Here is a 9,666-nt window from a genome sequence, read left to right on the forward strand (position 1 = left end):
AAGCTCAAAAAAAAAAAAAAAAAAAAAGAGCCCATTCATGTTTCTGCATCATGTCAGTTCTGTTTGCATCAGTAAGCCAGGACTGGACATTGCCTTAGCCCAAGAGAGATCCATAGGCAGCACTGCATCTGGGCTTGTGCCAAATCCTTGCAGGTCTCCAGGTGCTGAGACAGTTTTGAGGACATTTTGAGACTGGAGATGTCCTCCTGCATCCTCACTGCAGGAGCAGCCTCAGGGGGTACACAAAGCCAGACCTTCAGGCAGTTCTGCCTCCTGCCGTGGGCTGATGCCATCCTCCGCAGCAAGGACATGGACGTGGCCTCTCTGCATCGTCAGCCTGGCAGACTCAGCACAGCATTTTGATTCTTTATTTACACTGGTATTTTAAAAGTTGTAAAACTAAATAGAAACCCAACATATATTCAGCTGGTATTTCACTGGAAAATCCCTTTGTGTCACAGAAACACCACTGACATGAAACTGCAACAAATGTAGTGCACGCAGTACACCGGAATGGAAGATTAATGGCTTAAGGCAGTCTAAGGGGTCACGGCTAAGGACGGGGGAAGAGCACATTACCCTCCTACCTTCAAAAGACACAACTGCCGTCGCAGAGTGAACGGGTAGGGCTGAGGGTCCAGGACTTGTAACACCAAAAAAGGGGGGTGTGCTTTATATATGTGTGAGTATATATAGACACACACAAAGCAGAAAAAACAAAGACAGACATAAATGTTAAATTTATGGATACAGTAAGACAAATTATCTAACTTAAAATTAACTGCCATCAGCGATCTGTGAACGACTTATGATGGCACCCCCTTCAGAACAAAAGCTTATACTCATTATCCCTAAAATGGCAATACAGTAGACATTTGTTATCTATGTGACTCTTTCAAAGGTATTCCAGTAAGCCTGACTAGGACTCTTCCTGAAACCTACAAAAGTCAGCAAGAGCTAGGCAGCTGGCAGCACTAGTGAGCTATAGCCTTTAATTAACAGGGAGGAAAGGAATTCTTGCATTCGGTACCAAACAAATAGCTTCTAATTGCAGCATCCAGATAAAGAAAAATGTACATTTGAGGTGTTGCCTAAAGGACATTTAACATTCTTTTCAAGAGGCAAGTGATGCAGAAATAGATCTAATGAGAATATTCAATTACTTTTCCTGACAATGCTCACTACCTTTAGGTCTTTGGCCCCAATGTCTTTGCTGTCCTAGATGGCTTTTTTCATGTTCTTTTTTTCTGGACTCATCTCTCACTCATATCTCCTGCAACTCATAATGATAGCAACAGAAATCAGTGAGAGTGGGCAAGTTTCTGCCTAGGTGTTATAATGCACAACACAGATGAGACTGGCCCGTGTGTGAGAAGACATCTGCTTGCAAGGTTGCTGGAAGGTCACGTTTTGGCTTTGGATCTGGGGAAAGGCTGCATCTTCTCTCAATTGTCAAGTGATGCTCCCTGTTATAAAGGTTCAACAGTGGAAGACATTATCATCATTACAAATACTTTAGGTACATAGATAGACTAATAACTTGTGTAGTAATCTCCAAAGCATCTGACTTTCATGTGCCAAATACTTTATCATCACAAGGTGGTAATAAGAAATAACCACAAGGGAACAGTAACCTTTTCCTGGTGGTAAGGAAGCCAGGATTTCAGAGTTACTATGTAATTAATTCACTTTTCAGGAATCAAAACACCCTAAAGCAAAAACAAGTTCAACAGACTTGTAATAACATACTATTGTAGTGTTAAGCCCTCTTATTCCTCAACAAAAATCTACCCTTTCCACTTTTGTCTTGACTGTGAAATCTCTGACCCACATAGTAACCATCTACTGCCTTGACTACAACATTTTCCTTTGCCTTTTTTCCCCTGCATCTTGGCTGTCCAGTTCCTGGCGAAGTCAAGCTGCTCACATTAAGACAATCTCACTGTCCTGTGGATGTAACTTTGAGATCCTGTCACCCAGTAATCCTTTCTTGGATTTGGTTCACCTCACACATTTCAAGTTCAAATTCTTCTAAACTTAGTGGGCGCAAACAGTTTCTGGCTAAAGCACATCTTGGCCACAACTGCAACGGTGGTACTAGGTTCCTGCTTGACTTCCTTAGGACTTGGATCGCATCCAACTGCCACTAGTCTTCAACAAAATAAATTCCATTGAAGTGGAGGAAATCAAACCTGTATGAAATCAGGGTAAGACATACCAGGATAGGACACCTGCCCCGAGGGATACCATCCACTTGTAGGCACCTAATGACTGCTCATGCACAGTTCCCCACTACCTTCTGTAAACTTCTGCAAACTGAGCACAGCTCTGCACCTTCTCATGCCACACTCAGTGCCCTGGATGCTCTGGTTGTGCAAGTGAAATAGCAGGTCTTGCCTGATGTGCTTTGCACAAAACAGAGCACGTTGATGGTAGCTGTGTCATGATTTAACCCCAGCTGGTAATTAAGCCCCACATAGCTGCTTGATAGGTCCCCCACAGTGACATGGAGGAGATAATCAGAAGGGTAAAACTGAGAAAACTCCTGGGTTGGGATAAAGACAGTTCAGTAGGCAAAGCAAAAGCTGCATGTGCATGCAAAGCAAAACAAGGAATTCATTCACTACTTCCCATCAGCAGGCAGCTTGATCAGCCATCTCCAGGAAAGCAGAGCTCCATCACATGTGGCGATGACTTGAGAAGACAAATGCCATCATACTGAATATGCCTCCCCCTTCTTTCTTCTTCCCCCAGCCTCATATGCTGGGTGTGACATCATACGGTATGGAATATCCCTTTGGCCAGATGCGGTCAGCTGTCCTGGCTGTCTCCCTTCCCAGCTTCTTGTGCACCCCCTGCCTACTTGCCAGTGGGGTGGTATGAGAAGAGGCCTTGATTCTGTAAGAGCTGCTCAGGAGTAACTAAAACATCCTTGAATTATCAACACTAATTTCCAGCACAAATCCAAAACACAGCCCCACACTAGGTACTGTGAAGAAAATGAACTCTCTCCCAGCCCAAACCAGCCTATGCCATGCAGAAACCTCAAATACAGAAATGCTCAGTATACTTCAATGTAAATACCCTGATTACAGAACATTTTTTAATATGGATAACTCACAATTAAAGCAGGAACTATCACTTAATTTTTAGCACAGACCTCCCAGGAAGGTGAGGTTATACTGATCTGTTCTGGAAAGACTTCAAAGGGCTTTTTCCTTTATTTTGTTTTATTTTCTAATAAAGCAAATGTTATTTGAATGCTAATAAAGCTCAACACTGACAATAGCTGTAATTAGATTTAAAAAGCAAATGATAATTAAAAATTGATCTTACAAATAACTGAATCTAGATACACAGTTGATGCTACATATAGTATTTTGGAGGTTGTCCCTCTTCAGGGATGTATCAATTGAGAAAGGAGACATGTTACTGAAGACATTTTTGTGATCATGGGAAGAAGGAGATGGCTTACAAGTTGAAAAGATTATGCAAGTACCATGATTTTTTGACACAGGGGGCAGAATCTGTACTTGGGCTTTATTCCCCTTTTCATCAAAAGGCTAATTTTCCCCATTTCACATTCTATTTATGTGGTCAGTTTTACAAAACCCCATGTACTGCTTTGTGATTCTGTATTCAGTGAGCATGTGCAGGCAGGCAGTCAACAAGGGACCACAACTGACATTGCAGTACGAGTAGAGGAGCAATTGTGGAAAGGTTACCACTGACATATACAGACAAGAGATTGGATTTACCAGTTGTCCTGATGGACAGCCTTAATTTGGGCAATTATACCCTGCTCAATATGGATAAACACTGTACATCATCCCAATTTTAACTCAGAAGAGGAGATTAGGGCAGCACGGATAAAGCATTTATGCAAGCATATAGCACAATGTGTGATTCATTCAGTAGCAGTATACATAAAATACAAATGTAACCTATATGCCTGCAAAAGAGTCCAGGTCAGCTGTCACAGCCATTGCTGTGGTTTTATTATTGCATACTTAGTAAGCACTTAAAGCACTAAACCAAAGCATAGCTCACTCCCAGGGACCAGCCTGCTGAAATGCAGGGCCTTTTGGGTTTGTTTGCTTGTTTGTTTGTTTTGATAGAGATATTTGTGGTCTGAACACAAGCGTGGCCTGAGGCCACTCCAACAACAGCAGAAATGTTGTCAATTTTAACAGGCAAGTTTGAAGGTACATTTTAACTGCTAATGCAGAAATAACTAATCCAGTTAAGCATCTGTGAAGGATCAGAATTAATCACGGGACAGAGCAACGCTGTACATCCATGTGCATGAAACATTATCACTGCAGTCATGCCACAGCACCTTTGGTCCCAGTGCACAACTTGTTAAATACACGGAGCCAACATGTAGCCCAGGTGCTGCTGCCCACACGGCAGACTAACACAACTTGCTCCACCTTCCAGGCATCAGCCATGGCCTGCTCACTACAGCTGCTCTCACAGACAGAAGTTTTCTTCTACTCAGGCACACTTCCCTGCCGCAAAGCAAAACAACTCTAGATGTCCTGGAAGACCTGTTCTCCCCCTGTCACCTACAGCCACCCGCACTGCAGAAATCAAGGGACCAAAGCCCCAGCAGACCAGGGAAGCAGCGCCTCCTGGCTTTGCACCTTCCCCCTGGGAAGCCATGCCTGCGGCACAGTGGAGGTGGCTATCCCACTTCTCCCACATGCCAGGAAGCTCCCAGGGGCTCTTCTCTTCTCTTCTCCGCTCCCCTGCCTGCCTCCCACGCTGGCAGTGTGCTGTGCAGCTGGCTGCTTCGCCAGCTCCTGCCCCCAATGCCCTCGTAACAGCTGTGGGCTTAATTATCAAAATAACATTTTAATAGTCTCATAACCGAACTTCCCTCCACACATGCCAGCAGAGAGGCTGCAAGGATTCTTTTAACATCTTCAACTAAACTTACTAATAGGCTGCATTTAAGCGATTAGGCTGTCCTAATGCCTGCCATTTACTGCTGGAGCCATCCCTCCCTCCTCAAATTGCCATTTGCCATCTCTCAGTTCCTAAGTAGCTCTATTATCTGCACAAGTATTGAGGTGGTCAGTGCTCATACACTAGAACTCAGAGGAAAGTATACCAGGAAATTGCCATGAAGACAGCATTCCTGCCTCTCATATTTTTATCTTCTTTAAAGGAACTAATACATTGGTGCCCAATCAGCACTCCCAAGGAAGTGAACGTGCTAAGTGTACTTACGCAAATGATTTAAGATCACTAGGGGTTTACTTGCTTTTAACACTTAAAAGATAAAATAAAATAAAAACTCTATGACAAGCATTAGTTTCCTTTTTACTACCTTCAAAACTGAATCATTTCTTGCTTTGTAAAATAATTCTAAAGGGACTCCAAGCTTGTATTTAGCTGCCAAGTTAACTTTTTTGTACAAACTCCAGACTAAAAGGTGAACGCAGATTGAAACGTGCGGGGCTGGGATTTCTCCTCAGTACATAAGCCATTTCATCAGCAAACTTCCCTCTCCATTTCCCACTTTCTGCCATTTCTTTTCATACCATTGTTACTGGAGTTGGGCAAATGTTTATTCTCAATAGAAATTACAATGACAGCAATTAGGAAAGTAGTGAGATTATCCATGCCTCCTCCCTCCTCACAGAGGTCTCTGACCTGATGCCTTATTAAAAAAACCCAAACAAACAAACAAAAACCCCCTGAAAATATATGTACCCTCATCTTTGTCCACTGTATCTCATACTGAGGTTCCTTGCAAGTCTGAAGCAGGTATGACAAGATATGATGAGCTGGTACAGAAAAGATAAACTTTAGAGAGTGCCTCTGTAGCCCTCCAAATTAAGTCTTAGCTGCACTAAGCTCTTCCAGTTGACTCTGGTGGGAGATCACAATTTTATCCCCTTTCACAACAGTAAATACCTAGCTGTATTATTGGGGAAAATAAATGGATTTTCAAATAGATTTTTTTAAAAGTTTATTACTTTGGATAACAGCTTGTTGCCAGCTGAGGGGCTTGCAGTGCCACAGCAGTGTTTCTATTCTGTAAAAGGGTTGGTCTGTTCTGCTCAAAGAACATTTACTGGCCAAGATGAGCCACCTCATTGAAACCAACATGCTATTTTTACTCAATTTTACAGATGAGTTAAGCGAGGCACTGGGTTGTTGCATGAATTATCTACGGTCACCCAGCCTATAGATCTGCAGGCTGCCCCCTCCCCATTAGCTGAGTGAACCATTTGTTGGTTAGTCAAATTCATTTTGGTTGGTCTGGAAAAATCTGCTTGCATGTGTTTCATCTGTTGTGCAGCGAGCCGAGGCCAGTGTCCACCCAGCAGATGGAGGAGCACAAGTGCTGGCCTCCACAGATGGAGCCTCAGTACTCTGCCTTTGCTTAACTCACACGGGAGACGACCCACTAAGAGAGCCAAATATCTCTAATTTGTCTTCACTACTATTTGTTGTTTGCCTTCCTTTAGTAAAGAGCACAAGCAATCAAGGCGTACTGAAGAACAAAACTAAAATACATGGAACAGCATTGCTGTGGCTACAGGCTGCATGTTCACAAACTTGGGCCCAGAGGAAGCACTTCTCACAAGCCTGATGCGGTGCTGGAGGTGATGTCCTCATGTTATAGGAGCACAGGCTACAGGCACCCCAAAACTGCGGATCCAAAGGTGTGGCTGCCAGCAATAGGCTGCAGGCTTCACAGTACTATGTCTCAAACTATACCACAATCAAATTATTTATTCTAATACAGAAAAACTGAATGCAGACTTTTTTTCTTCATTGCTATTCATTATCTTGTAGAGACTAACAGTATCTTTAGAAATCCCAGGACGATCAGCAAATCCAGGGAGATTTAAACTATATTTTTGCATTAAAATAGTCAAGGATGTAGGTGACACGTTGTGGCCCCATGTAATTTAAATGTGATAGATTTAAAGGTAAAAAGCTCTATGCAGTATGTTGCAGAGTGGGCCAGATTCCCACCTCAATTACAGAGAGATAAACCAAGACTAACAATGCTGACTTCTGAATGTTGGGTTTCCTTCAGATTGACATTCTGTGTAAAAGATTAAAATAAAAGCTATTGTGTTCACATCTCATTCTCTCTAAATAAAATATTTATCTATGCATTCCTAATAGGTAGAAAAAGCAAGTGCATGGTTCTCCTACTTCACATTGCCCAAATCTCCTAATTATAAACAGGGAGCAGAGCTTTAAAAAGGACATTTCTCTTCCTTTCTTCATCACAATATCATCTTCAGAACTAGAATATTAAGGAAATAGAAACTAGGGTTTTTAAGATTTTTACAGTCTGTGCTCCAGGGGAAAACAGGCACTCAGCTACGACTGAAATTGCTTCACAACGTGCGCTTCTGGGCCTGTGTTATCCTCACTCCACAGATGAGCAGAAAATATAGTTTGTTTCTTTTTTTTTTTTTTCCCCTTGGTTTGGCATCTGTGGCTCACTTAATGCTCCTGGATCCTGCAATGTTCTCAGGGAGAGACAAAGAGCGCTGGCTGAATATTTTACTTGAGAAAAAATCCTGCTCCTATCTTCTCTAAGTGTGCTTCATGCATCCTTAAAATGACCCCTTACAGAGATCATGCAAAGGAAAAGAAAACAACGGCCCTTTTGCTCACAAAAAAGCAGAATCTATAGGGTCAGTCACTTCCCTTTGAAAAGCACATCATTGGAAAACTCATCAAGACAAACCATCTATCATTAACATATTAGTGTGTTTCTAAAAAACCCACAGAAGAGGTATTCCTCTGTGCACCTCCTGGCAGGATTGACACCCTGGGCCAGACTGCACATGGCCCCTTTTCAGCATTGGCCTTCCATTACTGCTCAGGTTCCCACTAATCTGGCACACAACGCACCCTCCAGCCCCATGCAATTACTAAATGCACAGACTCACAAAACCACAGGCAGCAATTCCTCATCCATGTTTATATTTAAGAAAGGAAAGATGATTACTTAGTAGACCGAGTTCAACCCCTGAAACAAGGCTGAAAGATACATGCTGTTGGGACACAGCAAGCAGCTGGGACTCTGCACAAGTATCTCAGACTTCATGGCCCACACTTGGATGATATACACCCAATTATTCAGCAGCCAGCTGATCACCTGTAATTCCCTTCTTTGTTATGGGCAGACAGCAGTGCAGGTTTTGGGGTTGAAAATAGCAAGGCCATAAGGCCTGGACACATACTGTGATTCTTCCAAGACCCCAAGCACTTAATGTGAAACCAAAGGCAGTTTTCTCACCCAGATCATACTTGAGCTTCCAGGTTCACATCGACTACAGACTTCAGTGCTCTTTGTCTGAAGTAAAAATGTATTTAACAATGTTATTTGTAAATCTATTTGTTTATTATCAGTCCTTGAGGCATTTGTACTTCTGGTTTAAGTGATATGCTATTGTGCTTGCAAAGCCCTTATTTTTAGTTCATCTGTAAGTGCATTGAGAAATGCAGTCAAGTTAAAAACTTCTGCAAAAACAGCAGCTGGCCAGTGATACAGCTAACATGAAGAAATGGAAAGCTGGTGATGAACCTCTGTGGTGGAGTTTGAAGTCTGATTTCAGTGCGGTTTTCACCTCAGAGAGAGGTTCAGGGGTGTGGATTTTGACCATGCTCAAAGATAATACATATTTAAACTGCAATACCAAGATGAGTCCATTGCCACTGCAAAATCTAAAACCAGCTAACAGAGAAAGCTCACAGTGCATCTGCCACTCCCCCAGACTATGGATTATCCATTGTAGTATCACTATACCAAAAAGCATGCCCACCTGCAGCCCTGTGCTGAGCAGCAGCTCTACGTGGCCCCCCAGCACTGACCGCCATAGACTTCCACTCTGCCACCGGCTCCTTCATACCTACCCCTGGTGCCTAAGTGAAGTTATAAACAGGCATGCTACTAAACACAATCTTTGCTGTCATTGAACAAAACCAGCTCTCTTCACAACTTAATTCATAAGTGCATTTGGTTCCTGGCAGAGAAGACAGGAGAGTCAAATTTTATCCTTGAACCGACAATATTCTGTGTCCTCTGCAGAGCATTATAAGGAAGAGAAGTTTTTAACTTTCATAAAGCATAATAAAATATTGTTTAGGTTGATGTGATGCAGCAGAAAGCTCATACAGAAAATATATGCTGGTCTCCTGTTGTTGAGAGCAGGGAATACACTGCCTGTGACTGGAATATGGTACGTTATTTGAACTACAACAAGGCCCTGGGAAGTCCTTGCTGATTCCGGCTCAGGCAATGAAGAAACGCCCTGAGAGTTCAGAAGCAGAGAAGATTTATACCATATCCGTGATATTTATATTAATAAATGATTCATGTTATTGCAAGGACCACTGCTCAGAATACTTTGCCTTTAGCATTGTGGACAAACAACAAAAAATTGCGTTTCCCAAGATCCACTGATGTGGGTTTACACGGTGCTCTAATGTAATCACAAGAACATTAAACAGTACAAAAGTCTTCTCTCTTTTCCATGGCTGATTAAGCAGTTGGGAACAGAGAATTTGCTGTGAAAAAAGCAAACAATTATATGCTATCTGAGGTAAACATTACCTTAGTAATGGAAGCCGAGCTTTAGAACCTTATTGTCAGTAGGGATTAGCATTATAATACTTAAAATG

The 9,666-nt window shown here is 42.4% G+C and overlaps 1 protein-coding gene across 4 annotated transcripts in view; it reads right to left on the reverse strand.

Annotated features, from left to right (window-relative positions):
• Positions 1 to 9,666, reverse strand: part of ZNF423 (zinc finger protein 423) — a 231,561-nt gene that overhangs the window by 56,557 nt on the left and 165,338 nt on the right. The window lies entirely within an intron of this gene.

The sequence above is a fragment of the Dryobates pubescens genome, chromosome 19 (genome assembly GCF_014839835.1).
Source record: "Dryobates pubescens isolate bDryPub1 chromosome 19, bDryPub1.pri, whole genome shotgun sequence".
Lineage (NCBI taxonomy): Eukaryota > Metazoa > Chordata > Aves > Piciformes > Picidae > Dryobates > Dryobates pubescens.